General features: G+C 43.1%; 1 protein-coding gene across 1 annotated transcript in view; it reads right to left on the bottom strand.

Moving 5' to 3' along the window:
- Positions 1 to 27,399, bottom strand: part of PCCA (propionyl-CoA carboxylase subunit alpha) — a 935,313-nt gene that overhangs the window by 539,868 nt on the left and 368,046 nt on the right. The window lies entirely within an intron of this gene.

Consider the following 27,399-nt stretch of genomic DNA (forward strand, 5'->3'; position numbering starts at 1 on the left):
GAGCGAGAATGACACACTATTGTCACCTACAGCATGTCAAAAGTGACATGTGCAACCTTATTGTTGCAAAACATACTGATGCCATTGGTTACAGAAGAATTTCTGAAAGTTCTAGTGACCACTGTTAAGGCCATAATCCGGAAGTGAAAAGAACAACAGTTAACCAAGATTTCTGACAAAAAGTGAAAAGAATTATCAAAAGAGTTGTCCAAGAGCCAAGGACCAGTTGTGGAGAGCTTCAGAAAGACCTGGAATTGGCAGTTACAATTGTTTCAAAGAAAACAGTAAGTAATGCACTTGACCGCCATGGCTTGCATGCACGCTCACCACGCAAGACCCTATTGCTGAATAAAAAGCATGTTGAAACACATTTAACACCTTCAGATCCGTGCTATAGCTGAATGATGGCTACAGCGCAGACCTACTTTGCCAGGAGGCCATCAATAGACATCCTCCTCTTTGCACACGCTGTGATCAATGAGTCTATGAGACTCGGGTGATCACAGATAGGATCCCGGCCCCTTACCATGTGATCAGCTGTCAGCCAACGACAGCTAATCGCGTGATGTAAACAGAAGCTCAGTAATTGTTTTTTTTCTCCTCACACTGACAGTGTGAGGAAAAAAAAAAGACAATCACTGGCTTCTGTGCAAGGGACATCGATCCTGAAGAGGAAGAGGCACAGCCACCTCATCTGTGCCAACCAGTACTGCCTGCCAGTGTCACCTGACAGTGCCAGCAATTAGTGCCCACCAGTGCATAACAGTGCCATCAATCAGTGCCACCTATCAATGCCCACCAGTGGGGCCAGTGCCACCTAGCAGTACTGCCTATCAGTGTCGCCTACCAGTGCCACCCATCAGTGGTGCATCCAATTTTGGATTTTTGTTCCATACTTCCTGTGGATCGTCGCTAAAAAGGAAATCGCTTCTTGTGATTGGCCGCAAAGAAGGGTTTATTTTCTGGGTTTGCTCACTCACTGACTCATGCGACCCTGCTGCGACTTCCGACCTAGGTGAGACTATGGGAGAGGGACTTCCATAAGGAACTGCTGGAGGTTTAACCTCTACAATGAATTTTTTGAGATCCCTGAAAGTGTTAGCCATATCATCTCTCCACGGATCCAATTGTTTTTTGCATAAACTTCATCCGATTGTTTAACAAGAATGTCAATGCAAATTTGGCATAGCTGTTCTGTGTACTCCAATGCTAACTTGTTAGCACATTTTGCACACCACTTTCTGGGAGTGGGCTTTGGCTCCCTAGGCGGATTCACCTGCCAAAAGATAACACAGGGGCCCCATGGTGGTGAGACTCTGCACACTCCACCATACAATGTTACAGTGCACACCCAGTGACACCAGTACCCCTGTAAGCCCCAGCTAAGCTAGTGACCACCCCCATCTAGCTGCTGTCCCTTTAACACAGATACAAAGGTCACCCACTGGTGCCTACCTGTATCCTGCTGGTGCTTTCGCTTTCTGAAGCCTGGGCCGATATTGTCCTCTTCCAGCATCCTGGCTTGCTATGGCATCTGTGCTGTAGCCTGCAGCTGCGTCCACACTAATAGCACCAGTCGGCCGTTTGATTTTCCCGCACCTTTAAAGGGAAGAACCAGCTCCCCGGCACACGCCAATGACGTCATCTCGCCCCGGAAGTGATGCGCCACATCTTCCGGGTCAAGTGGCGTTCACACGTGGGTACAAGCCCCCCGCTGACACCGCCAAGGGGATGATACAATGCCGCCTATCTCCTCGCCTGGGCACAGTGAAAAATCAAACCCGGGACACCTCCTACACGCAGCCTGAGGAGGGTTGCCCGTGGCCACATAATCGTCCTCCACTGCAGTAACATGGCTCCAGTAAGGTCCCCTGACCCCCTGCCGCACAGAGGTTCCATCCAGCCAGCTTTGCTGCCCCCGCAGACACCTGTCCCGGTCAGCCACTGAGAGATGGAACCCCTCCTTCAGGTCCTCTGGCAACATGTTTCCTCCGGACGGAGGAAACACTAAGACTGATCAGGGACCTGAGGGCCCACCTCTTAAAGGGAGGAAAATTATGGCAATGAGTTTCCTGATTGTGAGGAGGAGCTCCAGCTCTCAAGGGCTGACTTGGAAGATGACTGGGGGAAAACGCCATTCAAAAGTGTTGGGGACTTTCACAAGGAGTGGACTGAGGCTGGAGTCAGTGCATCAAGAGCCACAACACACAGGCGGATCCTGGACATGGGCTTAAAATGTCATATTCCTCTTGTCGAGCCACTCCTGAACAACAAACAACGTCATAAGCGTTTTAACTGGGCTAAAGAAAAACAGACCTGGTCTGTTGCTCAGTGGTCCAAAGTCCTTTTTTCTAATGAAAGCTAATTTTGCATCTCATTTGAAAACCAAGGACCAAGAGTATGGAGGAAGAATGGAGAGGCACACACTGCAAGATGCTTGAAGTCCAGTGTGAAGTTCCCACAGTCTGTTGATTCGGGGAGCCATGTCATCTGCTGGAGTTGGTCCACTGTGCTTCATTAAGTCCAGGGTCAACGCAACCGTCTACCAGATTTTGGAGCACTTCATGCTTCCTTCCGCAGACAAGCTCTATGGGGATGCTGACTTTATTTTCTAGCAGGACTTGGTACCTGCCCACACTGCCAAAATCACCAAAACCTGGTTAAATGACCATGGGATTACTGCCAGCAAACTCACCTGACCTGAACCCCATAGAGAATCTATGGAGCATTGCCACGAGAAAGATGAGACATGAGACCGAACAATGCTGAAGGCCGCTATTGAAACATCCTGGTCTTCCATAACACCTCAGCAGTGCCACAGGCTGATAGCTGCCATGTCACGCCGCATTGAGGCAGTAATTGCTGAAAAAGGGGCCCAAACCAAGTACTGAGAACACATACATGCTTATAATTTTCCCAGGTCCAATATTGTTCTAATGTACAATCCTTGTTTTATTCATTGCATGTAGTATTCACATTTTCTGAGATTGTGGATTTGGGGCTTTCATGAGTCGTGATCCATAATCATGACAATTATGACAAATCACAGCTTAGACTCATTACATGCAAAGCAAGATAGTTCACCTCATATTAGTTTCAGCTTTTAAGTTGCATTAGTGAAATAAATGAACTTTTGAACGATATTCAAATTTCAAGATTTTCTTTTGCACTGGGAGCTTCAGCAGAGAGTGGTGTGGGAGTAAAAGGAAGGTAAGTATGTTTCTCTTTTGGTCTGAATTAAACTGAACCTGTTGATTCGCATGGGCAAAGCGCTGAGTAAAATAATTTTCAAAATAAAAAATAAAATAAGACATACAAAAAGATAATTATAAGTTCTGGATTTTATTTTTATTTAGGACTATTCAGCTGATCCCAACAGTTAACAAAACATTTTCTACGGAGCAGAGGTACAATGTGTGAGCTTTTGATAAAGATAATTGAGAAGAAATCTAAATGTCTTTTGCACAATTGTGTTTATATATAAAAGATATATAGGTGCGGCTCAAAAAATTTTAATATTAAAAAGTTAATGTCAGTGGGCCAGATTCAGAAAGATGCGCGCATCTTTCTGCTGGCGTAACGTATCTCCGATACGTTACGCCGCTGTAACTTTGGGCGCAAGTTTTGTATTCTAAAAGAACTTGCACCCTTAGTTACGGCGGCGTAACGTATGTGTTGTGGCGTAAGGCCGCGTAATTCAAATGGGGATGTAGGGGGCGTGTTTTATTCAAATTTGGCTTGACCCCGCGTATTTGACGTTTTTTTTTAACGGCGCATGCACAGTTTGTGAAAACATCCCAGTGCGCATGCTCGAAAATCCACCACAAAATGTCATTGCTTTCGACGTGAGCGTAAATTACGTCCAGCCGTATTTGCGAACGACTTACGCAAACGCCGTAAAAAAATCAAAACTCGGTGCAGGAACGACGGCCATACTTAACATAGGATACGCCGCACATACCCCTCATATAGCAGGGATAACTTTACGACGGAAAAAGCCGAACGCAAACGACGAAAAAAAAAATGCCCCGGTCGTTCGTTTCTGAATCAACGTAAATAGTAATTTGCATATTACTTGTGTAAAAATTGCAGCCTAAGATACGACGGTGTAAGACACTTACACCTGTCGGATCTTGGGGATATCTATGCGTAACTGATTATCTGAATCAAGCGCATAGATACGACGGCCGAACTCAGAGATATGACAGTGTATCAGGAGATACGCCGTCGTATCTCCTATCTGAATCCGGGCCACTAATTCAATTCAGTACATATAAAGAAAGAAAGAAAAAAAAAATATATATATATATATATATATATAGATAGATAGATAGATAGATAGATAGATAGATAGATAGATAGATAGATAGATAGATGTGTCACACACAGAGTAATATCATTTTAAGCATTTTTTTATTTTAATGATTAGGACTTACAGCTAGTGAAAACCCAAAATTCAGTATCTCAAAAAATCTGATTACATTTTTTTTTTTTTTTAAATACATAAATGTTGGCTTAATGAAAAGGGTGTCCATGTATTGTATAGTATGCAATACTTGGTCGTGGCGCCTTTTTGTGTGAAATACTGCATCAATGTGGCGTGGCATGGAGGCGATCAGCCTGTGGCACTGCTGATGTATTTGGAAGCCCAGGTTGCTTTGATAGCTTGTCTGTATTTGTTTGGTCTGGTGTCTTATCTTCCTCTTGACTATACCCCACAGATTCTCTATGGGGTTTAGGTCTGGCAAGTTTGCCAGTCAATCAAGCACAGTGATGCCATGATTATTAAACCAGGTATTGGTACTTTTGGCAGTGACTTCTGTGGGAGAGGCCTGGATCTTTGTTTACAGTTTAGAGGGGGGCAGATTGCACAGCACAAGCACTGTGCTGTTTAATCTGCTTTAACCACTTACAACCCGGAAGATTTGCCCCTTTCCACTATGGCACTGCGAAAATAGCACGGTCGTGCGACTTTGTACCCAAACAAAATTGACATCCTTTTTTTCCCCCACAAATAGAGCTTTCTTTTGGTGGTGTTTGATCACTTCTGAAGTTTTTATTTTTTTGAGCTATAATCAAAAAAAGAGCGACAATTTTAAGAAAAAAAAATATTGAACTTTTTGCTAGAATACATTTCCCCTATGGCTATTTAACCACTTAGGGCCCGGACCATTTTGCAGCTAAAGGACCAGGTCACTTTTTGCGATTTGGCACTGCGTCGCTTTAACTGACAAGTGCGTGCGATGTAGCTCCCAAACAAAATTGACGTCCTTTTTTTCCCCACATTCAGAGCTTTCTTTTGGTGGTATTTGATCACCTCTGTGGTTTTTATTTTTTGCGCTATAAACAAAAATAGAGCAACAATTTTGAAAAAAAAGTCAATATGTTTTACTTTTTGCTATAATAAATATCACCCAAAAATATAATTAAGAAAATGGTTTTCCTCAGTTTAGGCCGATACGTATTCTTCTACATATTGTTGGAAAAAAATAAAAATAAATCACAATAAGCGTTTATTGATTGGTTTGCGCAAAAGTTATAGTGTTTACAAAATAGGGGTAGTTTTATGGCATGTTTATTAATTATTTGTCTTTACTAGTAATGGCAGTGATCAGTGATTTTTTTTTTTTGTGACTGCAACATTATGGCGGACACATCAGACACTTTTGACACATTTTTGTGACCACTCATTTTCAGTGATCAGTGCTATAAAAATGCACTGTGTACTGTGAAAATTACACTGACAGTGAAGGGGTTAACCACTAGGTGACACTGTAGGGCAGGGGTGGCAAACTCAAATTCATCGGGGGCCGCATTAGCAGTATGGTTGCCCGCAAAGGGCCGGTTGTATCTGTAAGACTACGTGTCCACTATTATCATAAATAATTGTCACTGCATTTATGGAGCGCAGGATTCAGGACTTTGCTGCGTACGAAATGCAGGATACAGGAGTATGCTATGGACCGTGTGCAATATCTGACCTCTGCACCCTCCACTCTCCTTCCATTCACCCTGGGATGGGATGGGGTAGGATGAGATGGGATGGGATGGGGTGGTATAGGATGGCATGGGGTGGTATAGGATGGCATGGGGTGGGGGTGGAGTGGGATGGGATGGGGTAGGATGAGATGGGATGGGGTAGGATGAGATGGGATGGGGTATGGTGGGGTGGGATAGGATGAGATGGGATGGGGCATGGTGGGGTAGGATGAGATGGGATGGGGTATGGTGGGGTGGGATGAGATGGGATGGGGTATGGTGGGGTGGGATAGGGTGGGATAGGATGGGATGGGCTACCTGACATACATGGACCTACCTGACATACACAATGACTTCACTTACCTGACATACACTGACCTCACCTACCTGACATACATGGACCTACCTGACATACACTGACCTCACCTACCTGACATACATGGACCTACCTAACATACACCGGCTTCACCTACCTGACATATATGGACCTACCTGACATACATGGACCTCACCTACCTGACATACATGGACCTACCTGACATATACAATGACTTCACCTACCTGACATCATGTGTCACAGCATCCATCCAGCCAGTCAGAAAGAAGGGGAGGAGAGGAGAGCCGCCCGCCCATGCACTAGTGTTGTCATATTCTGCTTCCTAGTGCATGGTGTCCGGAGGCTTGTAATTGCCGCCTTCTGGAGTCTGTGGCGCCTATGATGGACGTCACATGTCCCGCGGTCCTGTGATTGGATCTCCAGGACGTCCATCATAGGAGCCGGGTGTACCAAGATGGCCGCGGCCTTTCCTAAGGCCAAGGCAGCGGTGCGCTCCGCGGATCACGGATCGGTCACGATCCGTTGCATCACCAGTGGCAACGGACGGCCCATTGCATGGGCCACATGGCAAGGTCTCGCGGGCCTTGTGTTTGCCACCCCTGCTGTAGGGGTTAAGTGTTCCCTGCATAGTGTTTCCTACTGTAGGGGGGATGGGTTCTGTGTCATATGATACTGATCTCCGCTCCGAGTACATGGAGCTGAGATCAGTGTCGTTGTCACTAGTCAGAGCGGGGAGATGCTCGTTTACACAAGCATCTCCCCGCTCTATACCTCCGTGAGACGATCGCAGGGATCCCCGCGGTCCGACTCACAGGGATGGCGGCAGGGTCGCAAGCGAGCCATCGGTGGCGCGTGCGCTACCACAGACAGGCATTTAAAGGGGACGTACAGGTATGTTGATATACATCTGTAGAATGCCACAGACAGGCATATGTGCAGGAGGCGCTTCTTAAGCAGTTAAAAGGGGCTGACATACGAGTATGTTGTTTTGTGGTAATGAACCATTTTGTCGACGTAAATGTGGGTTAACAAACACTTTAATACAAGAAAGGATTTTGCTTGCTTTGGAAACTGCAGATTGGCATTGAATGCTAATTTTTAAGCTTATGATCTACCACAACACCCAGATCCTTCTCCACCATTGACTCCCCCAGATGTACGATACATGCATATTAGGCCCTAGGTGCATAACTTTACATTTAACAACATTAAACCTCATTTGCCACATAGTTGCCCAATTAAACAGTGCATTGGAGGTCAGCTTCTAAGTTGGAGACATCCTGTAAGCATGTTATTTCACTGCATAGCTTGGTGTCAGCTGCAAAGACTGAAATGGTACTTTTAATCCCAGACTCTATATCATTTATAAATATATTAAAATGTAATTGTCCCAACACAGAGACTCTTGGGGTACACCAGTACGAACCCTAGACCAGAGTATGAATAATTGTAACCACTACTCTCTGAATATGGTCTTTTAGACAGTTTTCTATCCATTTACAAACTGATCTTTCCAAACCTGTAGACTTTACCTTACACATTAGCCGTGTGTGGAGAACGGTTTTAAATGCTTTTGCAAAATTAAATGTCCACATCTACTCCTTTGTCTACGGTTTTTACCTACCTCTTAAAAAAGAAATCAGATTTGCCTGACAATTTCTGTCTTTCATGAATCCACGCTACCTGTTATTTAAAATATATATTTTTTTCCCCAGCAAGAACTCATCTATGTGGTCCTTTATTAACCACTTAAGCCCCGCCCGGACCATTTGCTGGCCAAAGACCAGGCCACTTTTTGCGATTTGACACTGCATCGCTTTAACTGACCATATATATTGTTTTCCTCATTTTAGGCCCATATGTATTAGTCTACATATTTTTGGTAAAAAAAAAAGAAAAAATTTGCAATAAGCGTATATTGATTGATTTGCACAAAAGTTATAGCGTCTACAAAATAGGGGATAGAATTATGGCATTTTTATTATAATTGTTTTTACTAGTAATGGCAGTGATCTGATTTTTATCATGACTGTGACATTACGGTGGACACAACAGGCACGGTTGATACATTTTTGGGACCATTGTCATTTTTACAGCGATCAGTGCTGCAAAATGCACTGATTACTGTGAAAAATAAAGGGGGCTAACCACTAGGTGGCGCTGAAGGGGATAAGTGTGTCCTAGGGAGTGCTTCTAACTGTAGGGGGATGGGCTGTGTGTGACATGAGAGTGATCAAAGCTCCCGATTACAGGAAGCCGTGATCACTGTCCTGTCACTAGGAAGACTTGGGAAATGCTTGTTTACATCAGCATTTCCCCGTTCTTTCTCACCATGACACGATTGCGGGTATGCCCGCGGACATTGAGCCGCGGGACCCGCAGTTGGAGTCACGGAGTTCGCAGCGGGCGTCTGCATCCATAATGCCGCTTCTTAACCACCTCAATACCACACGCCGTCATATGACGTCCTGGTATTGAGGGGGGGGGGGGTATCTGAATGATGCCTGTTGCTACAGTACAGTACTAACACCCTTTGGCTTTGACAAAGGTGAGGGTGCATGGTGCACACTAGGAAAGACAGATTTATAAAACCTAGGGACTGTCTGCTGCTTAAAGTGGGTTTCCTGCAGTAACTGGGACCGCAATATTTGAAGATCAGAGATAAGTCTGGACTGCTTCTCTGGAGTGGCCAAACCACAAAATTTAAGGAGGTAAATTTAAACCCGTTCTCTGATTGACAAGAGGTAGGATTCATAGGGGGTGCCATTCTGCCTGCACACATCCAGGTCTACGACTCAAAAAAATAAAAAAGGGAGAGGAGGCGGGGGAGAGTAGGTAAGAGGAAAGGAAACCCACTTCTCTATAAGCAAGAGGGAAGGGGTAGACAGAGAGAAAGCAAGAGATAGAAGAAATAAGCACCAAAGACTGCTCTAAAGTTGGCTATAAAAAAGCCTAGCACATGTGAGTGCGGCCTATGTATTGGGGGTGGAAGACCGACTCTGTAAAGCAGTGGGAGACATGCTGACGGGTGATGGCCAATGACAATAGGCTAGGCTGGGACCTCAATTGTGAAAAGTGTCTCAGGAACCCCCTAACGGCTAAGGGTATTGGCCCTATGGGATAAATGAGTGGTTATTAATCTGACCAGTATAGATCACATAAAGGAACCATAAACCTGAATATGAACTCATTAAAACAGAACACACAAGACTCTACATGTCTATGATAACTCAAGATATGATGCTTCACAGCCTTCCGGGGAGAGTTGCTACAACCCCCAGCCACACGTCAGGGAAAAAAATAAACACACCTGGGCTATAGTGTTTATAGGATGCATTGTATCAGCTCCTGTCCAGCAGCAGATCAAAACTGGTCAAAACCTATCAAACATGTTAACTACATGAAAGAACAGAACGTGAGGTATGCTCTATGAGCACAGAAAAGTCTGCATGTTTGGGTGGCATAATTTGTTTCTTAAGCAAAGCTACCGACTGTACTCCGAGTCAGGCCTGACATGCAAATGTCTTAAAGGATAATTTCACATTTTGTAACATGTTACACCCATATTTAGCGTAGATTGGGAATGTTGGAGACCACTGTTTAAGTGGAAGTATAGGCTAATATTTCTGTTTACAAACATTGCCTCCCCCCTCTTACTACCTATGCTACATAATTTTTATAAAGTAGATCTGATGTGGTCATGTGATCCAGATGATGTGGCTTCCATGTCAATGAGTTTCTGCTACATGGGATTGGTGGGAGCAATGGAAGCCGGCAGATAAACTCACGGCTTTGTGAATTCAGCCCTGTTGTCCATAACTCGCTGAAAAAAGAGAAGTGGAAATTCTGGATCATGTGACCGCACTGAAGTGGATAAAAAATACAATTTTTCATTAAAATAACAAACAAGTCATACTTATCCGCTTCATGCAATGGTTCTGCACAGAGCAGACCTGATCCTTCAATTCTTGGGTCCCCCATCAACACTTCTGGCTCCTCCCCCCACCAAGTGACCCCATTAAAAGCTGCTTCCTATGGGGGCACTTGTACATGCTATATCCTGAGCCAGGCTGTCAGACACACATCCGAGTTCAGCCCTGCCCCCCTGTTCTCTGCATTGACTGATAAAAACAAAAGTCAATGGCCCCCACTGCTCTCAGCCAAGCCTATGAGACAGGGGAGAAGGTAGAATTTTCTGTGGAAGTGCAAAGTGCTGGATAGAGATTGGGCTCAGGTAAGTTTTTGGGGAGAGCTACTATTAAAAAGGTTTTTACATTAATCCAGAGAGTGCAAGGTAAAAAACCTGTTAGCTTTACAACCACTTTAAGGTACTGATTTCTTTATTTTTGCATAAAGGTGACAATTATTTTACAGTTACCTCTATTCAAGGGGTGTGCAATAAGGGGGTCTGGGTGGCCACCCTCTTTAAGCCAGATGATAGCAGATAGCGGAAGCAAGGATCATACTACTTATATATAGGTCTAGGTCGCCAAGTGGGTGTTTACATACCAATCAATGATCCTTGTAAGATGGGTAGCTCAATAGTATGTCCTGATATATGGCGCCTTTAGAAGGGATTTCTGTTTTCTGGGTTGTGTATTCATCCAAACCATGCAAAGTCTGCTTTTGATTGTTTAGAAAAAAGTTTGATATAATTGTATCAGTATAGTTTGCAAAAGAAAATCTAACATTAGGAGAACATCCATTATGAGTAACGCAACTCTCATGGACTATGTGAAGAATAAAGTAGTCCATTTAAGTGTCGAATAGTGGTATGAATGGTGGCAAAGTTCAGCTGAAACAGTTTGGAAAACTCAGATGGTAGTTTATTCCCTGCATATTGTAAGTGTTGTTCGCTCCATGTAAAAGAAAATTTGAATTCAAGTTTCCTTAGGAAGCATGCTGGTAAGTTAAAGGGGTTGTAAAAGGTAAAAAAAAATAAAATAAATTAAATCCCCTAAATAGCTTCCTTTACCTTAGTGCAATCCCCCTTCACTTACCTCATCCGTCGATTTTGCTTTTAAATGTCCTTATTTCTTCTGAGAAATCCTCACTTCCTGTTCTTCTGTCTGTAACTCCACACAGTAATGCTCGTCCTCTTAAGGGAGGGGACGAGCACGACACTCCACACCAGGGAGAAAGTATTGCATTACTGTGTGGAGTTACAGACAGAAGAACAGGAAGTGAGTATTTCTTAGAAGAAATAAGGGCATTTAAAAGCAAAATCGAAGGATAAGGTAAGTGAAGGAGGACTACACTAAGATGAAATGTTAACCTTTACAACCCCTTTAATGATCATCAATGATGCCGCGTACACACAATCATTTTTCAGCATGAAAAAAAAAACACGTTTTTCAGCATGTTGAAAAAACACACCATCACACACCATCGTTTTAAAAAAAAAATATCTAGCAAAGCGCGGTGATGTACAACACGTACGACGGCACTATAAAGGGGAAGTTCCATTCGCCTTGGGGCTGCTTTAGCCGATTCCGTGTTAGTAAAAGATGATTTGCGCTTTTTTGTCTGTTACAGCGTGATGAATGTGCTTACTCCATTATGAACAGTAGATTTACCAGAACGAGCGCTCCCGTCTCATAACTTGCTTCTGAGCATACGCAGGTTTTTAACAGTTTTAGCCCACACACGATCATTTTTTTTTTACAACCCGAAAAACGACAGTTTAAAACGACGTTAAAAAATGCAGCATGTTCGATTTTTTTTTTTTGTCGTTTTTCAGAACCTGAAAATATCCCTAACATTTTATTTTTTTCAGAGATTGTTCACTACAATATAAGCAGCATAATAAATGATATGGTGCACTTTTTCTCCAGCCCATGTATTTGATTTTGGCATTGAAATCAGTGAAGTGAATTCAATAACAAAAGCATAAGCAACAAAAAGGCGCTTGAGCACATAAAACAAAGACACTATGCTTATATAACTGCCAACTTCAGACAATCAAGGCTGAATAAAGTGAACCATTTCCTAGAATTAGAGTTCACATTTAGGAGCATGTTACACCCATATTTAAGGTGTGACATGCCCCTAGTTGCCCACCTTCTACCACCCCCCATATTACCATTCAATAAGTTCTCAGTTTACACGCCCATGCTATTCATTCACAGATCCCTGAAAATCAATGAACTAAAAGCACGGCTAAAAGCTTGTAGTTCTCAATGAACTGCAATGGGGCTGGTGTTCACCCTTGTTCGCCCATTGATTCTTCCTGTCATTCAGTAACCACCTGCTCGTATTGAAGTTATGGGCAAATGGCTTACTGAGTGTCTGCAGGATCTGTGCATTGTACCCGCTGATCGTGGGTGCAATGTTTTAAATACTGCAATGTAAAATAATAATAAATTCACATTGTTTTACCAGCAAAAATATGTACATTTATATATATATATATATATATATATATATATATATATATATATATATATATATATATATATATATATATTTAAAAGGGTGAACTTTAAGTGGTTGTAAACCTAGTTACACCACTTGTACCTACAGGTAAGCCTGCACAGTTTAGGAGATATTTATCATATAGGCTTGTGTCAACGTCATTGGCACATGCAAACTGAACGGTCTGCTTGTGCTGTTTCTTCAGCAACCGTGCCGTGACCGGCGGCTCTCGTGCGCATTTGCGGGATTGACGTAATCGCGGCTTCAGCCAATCGCAGGGCTGGAGCCTGCAAACCTGGAAAAACTCAGAGACATGCTTCAACCTAAGGTAATTAATAATGAGCTAGTATGCATACTAGTTCATTACAGGCATACCCCGCTTTACGTACACTCACTTTACATACACTCGTGGATATGTATGTACTTTGCTCTCATGCTAAAGCTGCACGGATAGTTCAGATTCCCAGCTACTTGGAAAAACACTCCCCGACACCCCCTCCCTCCCACACTACAGTACCTGACCCACCCTATACAGCACCTGACACCCCAGAAGTCAAAAGCGGTATTGCTTCACTTTAAGTAAATTTTTGTTTTACAGACATGCTCTGGTAACATTGTGTACTTAAAAGTGGGGTATGCCTATAGGCCTTTGTCTTACGTTTTTTTGGGGGTTTCGGGTTTACAACTACTTTAAGTTTGTAACACAGCAACATTATTGTAAAAAGGATGGAATTTCTGATGTCAACACCTTGAAATGTTTGAACACTTAAGGCTACCAAAACCCCAAGGTAGGCTGGACATACTGTATGGGAAGCAACTGCATTAACCCCCCCCCCCCATCCGCCCCAGACTCTACAGGGTTGCCCGGGGATTTTAATACAATCTTTGAGCCCCATGGATCCAAGCTGTGTCCCGGAGATGGTTTTTGGAAACCATATTCCAAACACCTGGCTCCACCTCTATGCAGACTGTGCAGCAGCTCGATTTCCTACCTGACAGTTTTTATTGACCCACCATCAGGACAAGAGCAAGCAATAGCATGAGGTACAGACTTCTATGCAAGGCAAGTGTTGTCCACTGACACCAAAGTTTACCCCCCACTTGGCACTATGGTCCTTCCCCCAACCCCTGTTTCTCTCCATCCCTTGCTGGGCAATATTGTTCTCACCACCCCCGGCTAAAAAACGATTGCTCTCCCCTTCCCCTTCATAGCACCATTGTTCTTCTCCAACCCGTGACTGGGCACCACTGTTCCCCCTAACCCGTTTTCCTTGCTAAGCCCCATTACTTCCCACACCTCCTGCTGAGCATGATTGTTCTCACCACTGCTTGCTCAGCACAACTGTTCCCCCAATTGCCCTAATCAGTGTTGCAGCCAATTGGCTGCAGGTGCCAAATCGATTTAGTGTTTTCCAACAGTCAACCTATTTCTATCAGTAACATAGATGGATCGAAATTCAGCTGTTCCCTGCTGAACTGGCCCAGTTTTGTTGTGGAAATTCTACTATACGTTGCACATAATCCATGTCACTTTCAGTGTTTTGGTATAAGGCATCTTAGTACGACCCTTTTTCCTGTACCTTCCCAAAGAACACAGACCTCATCACCATCCTTAGTTTCACAGCTTGACTGTCTGATAATGGGAGCAATCTTTATTTACCTATATATTAATAGAGCCTGGTTGCTTTACAAATCAGCCAATCAAGCACAGGCAAACATGAGGAGTTATACAAATCTCAACCAATGAACCATGACTAGGGGAGTCTTATGGGTGTGTCTGGGCAGAGACAGAGTGCATGATCCCCCCCCCCCCCCAGTCTCTGTAAGCCATCATTTTCAGCTAAACAAAGAAAGCCGCATGGCTGGCCTTGAAATCATGGATGCTGTCCCCGACCATAACAATTCAAAGACTCCCATTTTTACAGTTGGCGTGAATCCTTATTTTTCATTGTTCAGAGAACAATGCATACCCAGATTATTCTACCATCATACCATTAAATACATTATGTTGATCAGACACAGAACACCACAAGCGTACAACCCCCCATAACCAATAATGTATTTGTAGAGTGAACACATCATCCCCCCCTAAACGTCCATCTGTGCATCGCACAGGGGCCCTTTGCTGGTGGACATATCCACACTAAGTTAACCACTTGGCGCCCAGACGACGTCATATGACGTCCTGGGCTTTGTGGTGGTATATCTGAATAATGCCTGCAGCTACAGGCATAATTCAGATATTGCCGTTTTCAGCCAGCGATTCCCTGCACCATAAGAACGATCATAGCGGCTGTTCCACTGCTTGATCTTTCTTCTTGCGGGCAGCGTAAGGGGACATTCCCCCCCTTCTGCTACCCTCCGGTGCTTCTTCTGGCTCACCGATGCGATTGGTGAGTCGAAAACAGGATCTGCCGGCCCCGGATGTTGATCATAGAGATTTCCAGCAAACCAGATGGTCGCTGGAGTCTCTATAATAGTCGGAAAAACTGTGCCTCTTCGGCTGTGAAGCAGTGATCTTTTTATTTTAGGCTTCCCAGGCTAGTGGTGAGATGTGGGGTCTTATTGACCCCATATCTCACTGTAAAGAGGTCCTGTCATGTCATGTTCACATTCCTTGTAATAGGAATAAAAGTGATCAAAATGTTGTGTCAAAATAAAAGAATAAAAAAAAATAAAAAATTAAAGTGCCCCTGTCCCTGTGTGTTTGCATGCAGAAGCGAATGCATGTGTTAAGTCACGCCCACATATGAAGACTGTGTTCAAACCACACGTGTAGTGTCACCACGAACGTTCGAGAGAGAGCAATAATTCTAGCCCTAGACCTCCTCCAACTAAAACATGTAACCAGTAAAACATTTTAAAGTGTCGCCTATGGGGATTTTTAAGTACCGAAGTTTGGCGCAATTCCACGATCATGTGCAATTTTGAAGTGTGACATGTTGGGTATCTACTCCGCGTAACTTCATCTTTCACATTATGCAAAAAAAAATGGGCTATGGCCCTGTTTTGTAACTCAACAACATGAAAAAAGCTTTAATAAAAAAAAACAAAAAAAACAAAACATAAAACTTTTTTTTCCAAAAAGAACGCGTTTGTAAAATAGCTGTGCAAATACAGTGCAAGATAAAAAGTTGCAATAACTGCCATTGTATTCTCTAGGGTCTTTGCGTAAAAAAAAAAATATATATATCTATATATCTATATATATATATATATATATATATATATATATATATATATATATATATATATATATTGTTTGGGGGTTCTATGTAATTTTCTAGCAAAAAAAGAAAAAAATTAGATTTTTACATGTAGGAGTGAAGTGTCAGAATTGGCCTGGGCTTCAACTGGTTAATACATCTCTACATCCTCAAGAAGCCTTCCACTACCAAAACAGTGGTAAACTGGCGTCAGTCTGTCCCAGTCCGCTCTTTAGAGCGGGCTGCGGGAGAACATTGGGAGACACTGACAATACATATGAAATGCCTCTTAATAACATTTCCAGTTTTCATCTCAACTAATCAGAAATCACTTGTTACTTTACATCACTTTGTCAATTTCTAAAAAAAAGTCCAAAGAATAAACAAGTGAAATACATATTAATTCTTCTTGTAAAGAACACATATCTGAGCAGACACTGATGAAAAACTCTAATGTAGCTCTCTAAAAAAGACAGTAAAATTAGCAACAAATACTCCATTAAATTGTATTCTAGTCTGATTGAGTGGCAATAAGAAGAGCATGGATGAACACAATTCTGAGTGACAAATTAAGTACAATACAGCCAATCAAGCAGTGCATAAGTTTCAGGTTTACATGAAATATGTCAATCAGAGGCGCATGCGCGGAGGCACCCGTGATGGCTGCTTAAGCCGGGAGCTCCGCACTGACCCGGTCATCTCGCCGCCCTAGCCCGGAACGAACGGCAGCCGACGGCCCGAATTTTGGCCATACATCTGGGGGAACCTTAGGACTGCTTGTACATGTACAGCAGCGCGGTCCGGCGGGACCCGAGGACCCGTAATTCGCCGGTGGAGTTACCGAGCGAATCCAAGATGGCGACCGCGCCTCAGGTAACAGAAGCCAGCGCTGGGGGGAGACAGGAGGACAGACAAACTCTGTCCCAGAAACCCATCTCCTATGCAGACATGACTGCCCATGGCGCTCCTGCTCTCATGTCTCTCTCACCAGTGGCCATAGTTCCTGATATGGAGAACCCCTCACAGCAGCACTCAGCCTCTCATATCTCCCCCATGGGAGCTGCATTATCCCCCTCAGGCGCCATTTTCTCCTCAGGCATACCTGAGCCCATTATGCCTCAAAATGCAGGAGAACTTTTCCTCAAACTCTCTGAATTGCTGGAGAAAGGCCTGGCCAACACCGCCAACAAAATAACTAATGACATTAGAAATGACTTTCAAAACCTCGGCTCTAGAATGGAGGTGATAGAACAAAAATTGGATATCACTGTTTCTAGGGCTAATCAGAACACTGACCACATACATGCTTTGCAAGAACAGCTTGACACTGCTTTGAACAGAATTGACGACCTCGAAAATCGTTCAAGGAGAGAGAATTTTAGGGTCAGGGGGATCCCAGAATCAATTCTGGACGTTTCTACAGCAGTGCAGGACCTCATAAAGCACCTGCTACCGTCAATAAATGCTCATAAATTAGAATTGGACAGGGCACACAGGTCCCTTGGCCCTCTCAGAAAAGACGGTTCACCTAGAGACATTGTGGTAAAGCCACATTACTACACAGTAAAAGAGGAAGTAATGAAAGCCTCACGTCAACATCCCTCCATCCTGTTCCAAGGAGTCAATGTACAAATCTTTGCGGACATATCCCCTCTAACCATCCAAAGGCGTAGGGCCTTGAAGCCTTTACTTTCTATTCTAATGCAGAAAGAAATTCGATACTGGTGGGCCTTCCCATTTGCCCTGAAATTCTCACATAAGGGAAAAACTTTTTCCTTCACATCCCTTCCTGAGGGGGAAAAACTTCTACTCTCCCTGAAGCTTATCACGCTGGATCCAGCGATGGACACCTCCACCCCACAGGCAGGATCGTCCAAACGGCCTACTCCTACCAGCCCTATTTCACCGCCATGGAAATTCAACAAAAGTAGACGTATCAAGGACTCAGTCACAACCTGACTTTTTTTTTTTCTGTGTCATCAGATATGTTTTCCTTTTAGGGTTCCTGGAATGCCCATGATGGGGCATGTTTTACCCGGGATTTTCCAACAACTTTGGGAGATCCCTGGTCCACTTGGTTCCCAACCGTTTCAACCACCTTAGGTTGTCTTTTTCTCCTTCACAGGATTAATTTTTGCAAAACTTAGCATATATTTTGTATATTACTGGTGCCGCCGGTTTTGATCCGGGCCCCTTCTCAGTTTGGCGGGAGGGACCGGGATCAAGGCTCTTTTGGTATTTTATTGATGACATCCAAACTGATTTTTGAACCACTCGGGTTTCTATATATATATAGTCACTGACTCAAGGTCATTAAACCTGGACTTAAACTTAGTAATGTCCTGATTATCTTATATAGCATACTGATAGGTCCTAATTGGATCCCTTCCTCTTTGATCTACGGGCTTCGGCTGCCCTTGTTCTATATGTTCTAAACTGTTATAGTTTTTGGTATTATATATTAATAATAACTTTATGTGCCTTATTCCTTTTAGGGATGGCTATGACCGGGGCAGATGCCTTGTGCCCCCGTCCAACCCTCGACTGTGGATTCTCCGCTGTCGGGAGTTGGTCTGGTAACCCTTGACTTGGGTTACGTGTATGTTTTGTTTGGCGGGAGGGGGTTGGGACTTTTTCCACCCCACTCTTGCCGGTTTCATTTAATATGCTTTGTCATATGTTCCTTCTTTTTTTTCTTCTCCTGCTTTTCTTTCTTTTTTCTTGAGGTTGCCAAGCTGCGGACACAATTCCTTACTAGCTCTTCTCCGGGTCCAGGCCCTTTATATGCCGTTTGCTCTCGGATCCCACGCCTCCTATCCCCTGGGGTAAGTGCACATAGCTACCATACGCTCTTGTTATTTTTTGATTATGTCACGTAATTCCACTTCACCTCCACTTCTTAGAGTAGTATCCCACAACGTCCAAGGTCTAAATTCCCCTGTCAAGAGGAAGAAAGTGTTCCAATCCTATCGCTCCCAAAAACTAGAAGTACTTCTTTTACAAGAAACCCATTTCCCTACAAGTTATTCCCCTTCATTCATCCATACTCACTATCCTCAATTCTTCCTGGCAAATGCAGAGGACAAGACAAGAGGGGTTGCAGTGCTCTTCGCTAAATCTTGTAAATTTACATCATTATTAGTACACAGGGACCCTGAAGGGAGATTTATCCTAGTGAAAGGGTGGATAGATGAGCAACTTTTTTCTTTTGTCTCTTATTACGCTCCTAATAGAGGGCAACTCAAATTTTTTCAGTCAATGTTCAATGCCTTAGAAACACTCTTGGAAGGGATAGTCATATTGGGGGGAGATTCCAATGTGGCGTTCGACCAGAGTCTTGACAAGTCCAGACCTCTGTCTTCACAATTGACCCGTCCTACTAGGACAAGTTCGCAAATAGCTAAGCTCATTTTTCAGCGAAATCTAGTGGATGTTTGGAGGGAATTTAATCCCTCTAAAAGGGATTATACCCATTTCTCCAACCCTCACCGCTCATACTCGAGAATAGACCACATCCTTGTTTCCTCGAGACATGTCCCTCTGATCACTAAAGCACGCATAAAAGAGACAGCTCTTTCTGATCACTCAATGGTGATTTGCTCCCTTCAAAGCAGGTCAGGCGACTTTCATCATTTTCACTGGAAGCTTAATGAAACCCTCCTTAAAGACCCATTAGTTGTCTTGGAAATTGAGAAAGCACTTCAGGAATATTTTAACTTAAATGATGTAGAAGGGATCTCAGCTGAGACTCTATGGGCTGCGCATAAGGCTACGATCCGTGGTAAGCTCATACAACTTGCGGCTAAAATAAAAAAGGACAAAGCTTTGGAAATTGAAAAATTGGATAGGGAATTTACAGATTTATGCAAACGGCACAAGAAAGATCAAGCTACGATCCAGATTTCCCAACTGGACGCTGCTAGACTAGCCCTTAACTTAGCGCTTACTGTAAGGGCTGAGAGGTCCCTTGGGTGGAGCGGAGCGAAATTTTACCAACATAAGGATCGAATGGGTACTATGCTAGCCACCAAACTTTCACCGACTTACCGCACATTCTCTCTCCCAAAAATCAAAACTCGCGAGGGGGTTACTACCCGTAACCCCGAAATTATTCTCAAAACTTTCCAAGAATTTTATTCTGAACTTTACCAAGCCGGTGACTCAGCTGGGATTCCGGAGATTCAATCCTACATTGACAAACTGCCTATCCCTAACCTTCACATTGATCATGTGAAGCTTATGGAGGCTCCCATATCTGTGAAGGAAACCTTGGATGTGATTAAAAATTTGAAGGGAGGTTCAGCTCCTGGGCCGGATGGCTTTTCGGCCCCTTATTATAAAAACTTCGCAGATACTCTAGCCCCTCACCTTACAAAATTTTTCAATTCTAAAAGAACGGGGGAGGACCTCCATCCTCAGCTGAACGAGGCATTCATATCTGTTATCCCCAAACCTGATAAGGACCCGGAACAGGTGGAAAATTACAGACCCATCTCATTGATCAATAACGACGTGAAAATTCTCACAAAAATATTAGCTAACAGAATAAATTCATTTATCACCCATTATATACATAAAGATCAGGTAGGCTTCATACCGGGGAGACAGGGTCCGGACCAGATCAGGCGGGCGATAGATGTGGTTTCGTTACTACAGTCGGGATGGGATGGAGGTCCTTCCCAGGAGGGACTGCTTCTGTCGTTGGACCTCCAGAAGGCCTTCGATTCTATATCTTGGCCTTATCTATTTGAGATCCTGAAACGGTGGGGGTTTGGAGAGAATTTCCTGGGAACGCTGCGCTCCTTATACTCAGGACCGCAGGCGAAGGTCAAATTGCAGGGATATTTCTCAGATCCTATATTGATCAAAAGAGGGACCAGACAGGGATGTCCCTTGTCTCCTATCATTTTTGCTGTGGCAATAGAAACATTAGCTATTGCCATCAGGTCCAATCAGGATATTACTGGAGTTTCTTGTGGACAGCAAACCCACAAATGCGCTTTGTTTGCGGACGACTGTCTCCTATTTGTCACCTCCCCGGGAACCTCCTTGAATGCTATCTGTAAAGTGCTTGACTCATTTGGACATGTCTCGGGATTAAGGGTCAATATGAAAAAATCAATGGCATTGAACATAAATATACAACCTATAATGGTAGAGCGACTGAAGACTTTGTTTAGATTCCAGTGGGCGGACTCCTCTATCCGTTACCTGGGGATAAACCTGACTAATAAATTTGAAAACCTTTATCAGGCCAACTTCCCTCCTATGTTCCGCAAACTCGAAACTGATCTACAAACGTGGGCCACCCACAAAATATCCTGGCTAGGAAGGATCAATTCGGTCAAAATGACTCTCCTACCTAGACTGCTATATTTATTTAGATCTCTCCCCATTGCAATTAGGAAAGACCAACTTAAAAAATTCCAGGGCAAAGTGTTGAAGTTTATTTGGGATGGTAGAGGATATAGGTTGCCCCAAAATGTTTTATATGGACCCGTAACTAAAGGAGGTCTGGGTTTACCACTTCTTTTTCGTTACTATCAGGCAGCTAGATTGACCCAACTGTCATCCATCTACTCCAGCCGAGAGAAACCAGATTGGATTGAGATGGAGGGTCAGGCAGTTCCTAATAATCCCCTGGATGACCTGCTCTGGTGCTCCCAAAAACTAAGACCGGCCATAATGGCCCCAACACTCTCTCAGGCATTCAGGTTTTGGGATGACTTGCGGAAATCTCCTGCGATAATCTCCGATATGCGACCTCTAGCTAATCTGTTCCAGATTCCCCACTTTAATCCAAATAGAGACCCTACGATTTTTCGATGGTGGTTGGACAAGGGACTTTATAGGATTGGACACTTTCTCTCCCCAGTGGGCCTGATCTCATTGGCACACTGTGTGGGACCCTTGGGTATGCCGGACTCTGAAAGGGATAGATATTCCCTGATTTCCCATTTTATTACATCACTTTGGAAAAATAAACCAAATCCCCCTGAGTTCACCCGTTACGAAAAATGGTGCATTAGCACTACTGAACAGAGAGGTGGCATTTCTATTATTTATAACTCACTATCGGATCCTACTTCCAAATTTTCTTACATGGAGGCGTGGGAGAAGGATCTACGGATGTCCTGGACTCTGGAGAAGTGGCATGAGGTAGGATTGAGATCCTCCAAAGGTCTTATTAATATCTCTTTGATTGAAGCTAACCTTAAAGTATTAATGAGGTGGTACTTGGTCCCTTCCAGACTAGCAGCTATATTTCCAACCACATCTCCATTGTGTTTCCGGAATTGCCAAGCCCAGGGTTCCATGTTACACATTTGGTGGGAATGCCCAAAAATAAGGGGATTTTGGAACAAAATGTTTTCTCTCATCAGAAAGGTAACCGGTGTACCGGTTGAAAAATCTCCCCAAATAGCATTACTGGGGGTCGGTGTACCCCAAGCATCTAAATATACTCAAAGACTAATAGCCTTCATGCTCACAGGTGCCAAAATTACGCTGGCGGGTGCCTGGAAACAACCTACTGTCTCTGTTCAGGTGGCCAAGAGGAAGATCTCTTGGATCATGCACCAGGAGAAGATGGTAGGCTCAATACTCAATTCTTCCAAAACCTTTGAAGCGGTGTGGGAACCCTGGGCTAGACATTTAGGTTTACCTACGATATAAAGATGAGAGAGGGTGGAGTTCCGCCTGCTTGTTCTTGTCCTTGGCTCTCTGCTCTGGTTGTGTCCAGGGATTGTGGCCCGGTCAGTGTAGTCCGTAGCTGGCAGCCTCAACCTATACTCTTTCTTTCTTTTTCTTTCTAGGTCTCTCTGACCTTTTACCTTCTTTCTTTCTTCTTTCCTTCTTTCAGTTACATCTTCATATAGATTTGAAGATAAAGTAGTCAGTTTAACTTTAATGATTACACTAGAGTATTTATAGTCCTTTTTATTTTTATTTTTTTATTTTTCCCTTCTTTGCTGTAAAGTACCACTGAAGATTACTGCCAATTTACTATGTTTTCTTCTGGTCTTTCCAGCCCTCACTGAAAATGTGTTTGTGAGATAGGATATTCCATACTCTGGGATTTGCCCACGACTCCGGATACCTCAGTTATTCTGGGACTGGGGGTTTGTTTTCACTTTTATTTAGCACATCCAATGAGTTTAATGTATTCACTGATTCTTAGGCACAGTGTGAACCCATTGAGGGTGCCGGGAATACAGTCAGTATTAGGTGCTATTCTCCCTTTTCTATTTTTTTTCTCTTTTTAATATTAATTTATTTCCTTATTTATTTGTTTTTGCCCGTTTTTCCTTTCTCTTCCCCTTGAACATTACAGGTTCGGGGGTGGGGAAGGGTAGGGGGGGAAAAAAAGAAAGAAAATTAGCTGGTTCTTCACATAGTTTTGTCTTTGCTATAAAATGATTTGAAGATTCTACCTCTGTACTGTATGTATATCATTCGGCCCCAGGCTGTTCTGGTGGCGCTTGCAATGTACTGTACTGCTTTTCAATAAATCTCTTTAAAACGCAAAAAAAAAAAGAAATATGTCAATCATAGTTGGGATCTCTGAGATTTGATAGAAGTAGAAACAGAAAGAAAATTATCCAGAATTGGGAAAACACAAACACTGCCTTTTTGACAGACAGAATATTCAAGAAGCCATTGGGAGAAAACCTACTGTATATAATAACCTGCAACAAAGCAAGAGATCTTAGAAAATCCATGGCATATGTTAGAAGTGAGAAGAAGGGTAATGGAAGAGTTTGAAATTTTAGCTCTCCGCAGGGTGCACACCCACAGAACAAATGCTTTAGCAATGCAGATCCTGCAGAGTCAGGATAAGCATATGGCTAGTACAGCAACAATGTTCAATGCTTAAGGTTACATTGGTGGAAGTTGGGAATTTAGAGAAGGATTGAAAAAAATATGCAAACACACACACATGGATGAGCAAAAGCAATGTTTAAATGCAAGTTCGATCAGAGGTCTAAATAATGCATACTAAGACGCTGCCTAGATCTCTGCATCCAATATAAATTTAAGACTAAAATAAACTATGCTACGTTCAGCAGAATTTTAAACCATTAGTAAAAACGAATGCTTGAAAAAAATATATAAATTCCATGTCCACTATAATATTTTAATTGCCCCATTAATCAAAGTGGATCTAAAGTCAAAAGTAAACTAACAGAGTACCATTATGGAACCAATAGACAATAAAAAAAAAAATAGATTGTAAATATTGATAAAGTGGCATAGTTGGTAAGGTTGGATGAAGACACCAGCCCATTCAGTTGAACCTGTGTGGGTGTAGGGGGTGTTATGTCAATACCAATTCCCATATTCCTGTATATTGCATTTTCCATCTCTAAGAGATTTTTGAAATTGTCAAAAAACCTGCTGAAACCACCGATTGTGGAAGGGAGTTCTACATCCTTACCGCTCTGAGAGTAAAAAGCCCCCTACTTAGTTAAATGTTTAATTGCTTCTCCTTCAAATGGCCGTGTGTCTTCTTAAGCTAACTGAAACATAATAATTTGCTCCCTATGCTGGAATCGCCATTGGGATATTTATATATCGCTATCATATTTTTTTCTTTTAAATAAAAAACATTTTATACTTACCCCCTGGATCCTCCTCTTCTCGGGTCCCTCTTTGCTGCTCTTAACCCCTCCCTCCTATCAAGTGCCCCCCTTCAGCCAGCAGCTTTCTATGGGGGCACCTGAACCAAGTCAGAGCTCTGTGTATCCATTCAGACACAGAGCCCCGACCTAGCTTCACTCCCTTGCTCCCGTAATTGGCAATTGCGGGAGCCAATGACGCCACTGCTGTGTTTCAGCCAATCAGTAGTGTCCCCAATGGCTTAGACATTTGGTGACATGGCTGGAGACAGAGGGGGACTCAGGTAAGTAATTAGGGGTGCAGGAGAGGCTGCTACACTCAGAAGTTTTTTTTTTTTTTTTTTATCTTGATGCATACAATGCATTAAGATAAAAAAACCTTCTGCCTTTACAACACCTTTAACCACTTTACCCCCGGAAGGATTTACCCCCTTTCTGACCAGAGCAATTTTTTGCCATATGGCACTGCGTTGATTTAACCGACAATTGTGCGGTCGTGTCACGTTGCACCCAAACAAATGGATGTCATTTTTTCCCCCCACAAATAGAGTTTTCTTTTTGTGGCATTTAATCACCTCTGCGGTTTTTATTTTTTGCGCTATAAACAAAAACCGAATGACAATTTTGGAAAAAAGCAATATTTGTTTGGGTCTTCTTGTGAAGTTTCTATAGCCTGCTATGCTTTGTATCATCAGCAAACACAGAGATTGAGCCATGTATACCAACCTCTATCATTTATGAATAGATTAAACAGAACTGGTCCTAGGTCAGAGCCTAGGTACTCCATTTACCACTCCAGACCATTCTGAGTACATGCTATTTATTAACACTCTTGGAATGCGTCCATGTAACTAGTTTTCTATCCAGGTACATACATTATCATCCATGCCAACAGACCTCAATTTGTAAATTAGGCATTTACAAAAAACTGTATCAAATGCCTTTGCAAAATCCAGAAACACCACGTCCATAGGCATTCCTTTGTCTAGATTAGGGGTCTCCAATCTTTCTAAACAAAAGGACCAATTTATTACCCTTCACACTTTAGGGGTTCCGAACTTTGGCCATTGGGAGATTTTTTTTTTGTTTAGCATCAGCAAGATTTAACATCACATTTGGGATTAGGTGGGAGGCATAGTGCCCCATCATTGGTAACATTGGGGGGAATAGTGCCTCATTGTTGGTGTCAGTCGTCAGAATAGTGGTCTGTATCAGTGGGAAGAAGTGTGTCCCAATGGCCGGATAAAGGCAAAGGACTGCAGTTTGGTGGCCACTGATCAAAATTGACAGCTCACTTCATTGTAGAATGTTGACAGATTTGTCTGGCAAGAACAATCTTTCATTATTCCATGCAGATTACTACTAGTGATACTGTTCTTGAAAAAAGTCCCTCATCACCCCCTTCAATATTTTACATACTAGTGATTTTAGACTAACTGGTCTATAGTTTCCAGCTTTAAATCTTGGCCCTTTTTTAAATATTGGTACTACCTTGGCCTTTTTCCAATAAGCTGGTACTGTTTCAGTCACTAAACTGTCCATAAAAATTAGGAAGAACGGTCTGACTATAACCTGGCTAAATTCTTTGAGGACTCTATTAGCCACAAGGCTACATTCTGTGTATAGTCTACTCCTTTTCCTTTGTAAATACTATATTACACTTTACAGACCAATAGTCCCACAATTTAACAATTGGAGCTTAACTATCCCCCAACGTAGTCAATAATATCATTGTCTTAACCTTTTAGTCAAGATACCTTCCCGACCTTGGACATGGCCCCAAGAAAATACCGCAGTCTGACACCCTGCATCACCGATCTCAGTGGAGGCTCTTTACCACGTGACCAGCCGTGTCCAATCACGGCTGATAACGATGTAAACAGGAAGAGCCGCCGATCGGCTCTCCTCACTCGCGTCTGACAGACGCGAGTAGAGGAGAGACGATCGGCGGCTCTCCTGACGGGGGGTATTTGCTGATTGTTTATCAGCGCAGCCCCCCGTGGATGCCCACACTGGACCACCAGGAAAGGGGGCAACATGTGGATGGCCAGGTATGTACCCCATGGCCATCCACATATTAAAACAATATTCACAATAGGTGCCAATCAGTGCCCACAAATGGGCACTGGCTGGCAACATGGGCACTGTGAAAAATATAACACAATGATGCCCAGCAATGCCACCCCGCAGTGTCCATCTGTCAGAGCCACCCATAAGAACCCAGAGCCACCCATAAGTACCCATCAGTGCCACCCATAAGTACCCATCAGTGCCACCCATGAGTGCCACCCATGAGTGCCCATCAGTGCCACCTCATTGGTGCCACCTTATCGGTACCCATTAGTGCTGCCTTATCAGTGCCCATTAGTGCAGCCATTAGTGCAGCCATATCAGTGCCCGTAATTGAAGAAAACGTACTTATTTAGAAAAATAAATAAATAACAGAAACAAATAAAAACGTTATTTTTTTCATTTTTTTTTATTGATTTTGCAAAAAATAAAAAAATTGCAGAGGTGATCAAATACCACCAAAAGAAAGCTATTTGTGGGGGAAAAAAATTGTTTGGGTACAGTGTAGCACGCCCGCGCAATTGTCATTCAAATTGCGACAGCGCTAAAAGCTGAAAATTGGCTTGGGCAGGAAGGTGCATATGTGCCTGGTATTGAAGTGGTTAAGAGGGAGATTGGCCTATAATGTCCACACTGTGTAGGGTATTACCGTAATAAGTGCTTTCAGGGAGTCTGTATGAAAAGCAATCAAGTCACTTAAACTATTGAACATTTTTACAAGCTAGGGCCCCAAGATTGGTAAAAAGTTCATAATAACAGGCAGTAAAGCCATCTG

This window comes from Rana temporaria, chromosome 2 (assembly GCF_905171775.1).
Source record: "Rana temporaria chromosome 2, aRanTem1.1, whole genome shotgun sequence".
In the NCBI taxonomy this organism is placed as follows: Eukaryota; Metazoa; Chordata; class Amphibia; order Anura; family Ranidae; genus Rana; species Rana temporaria.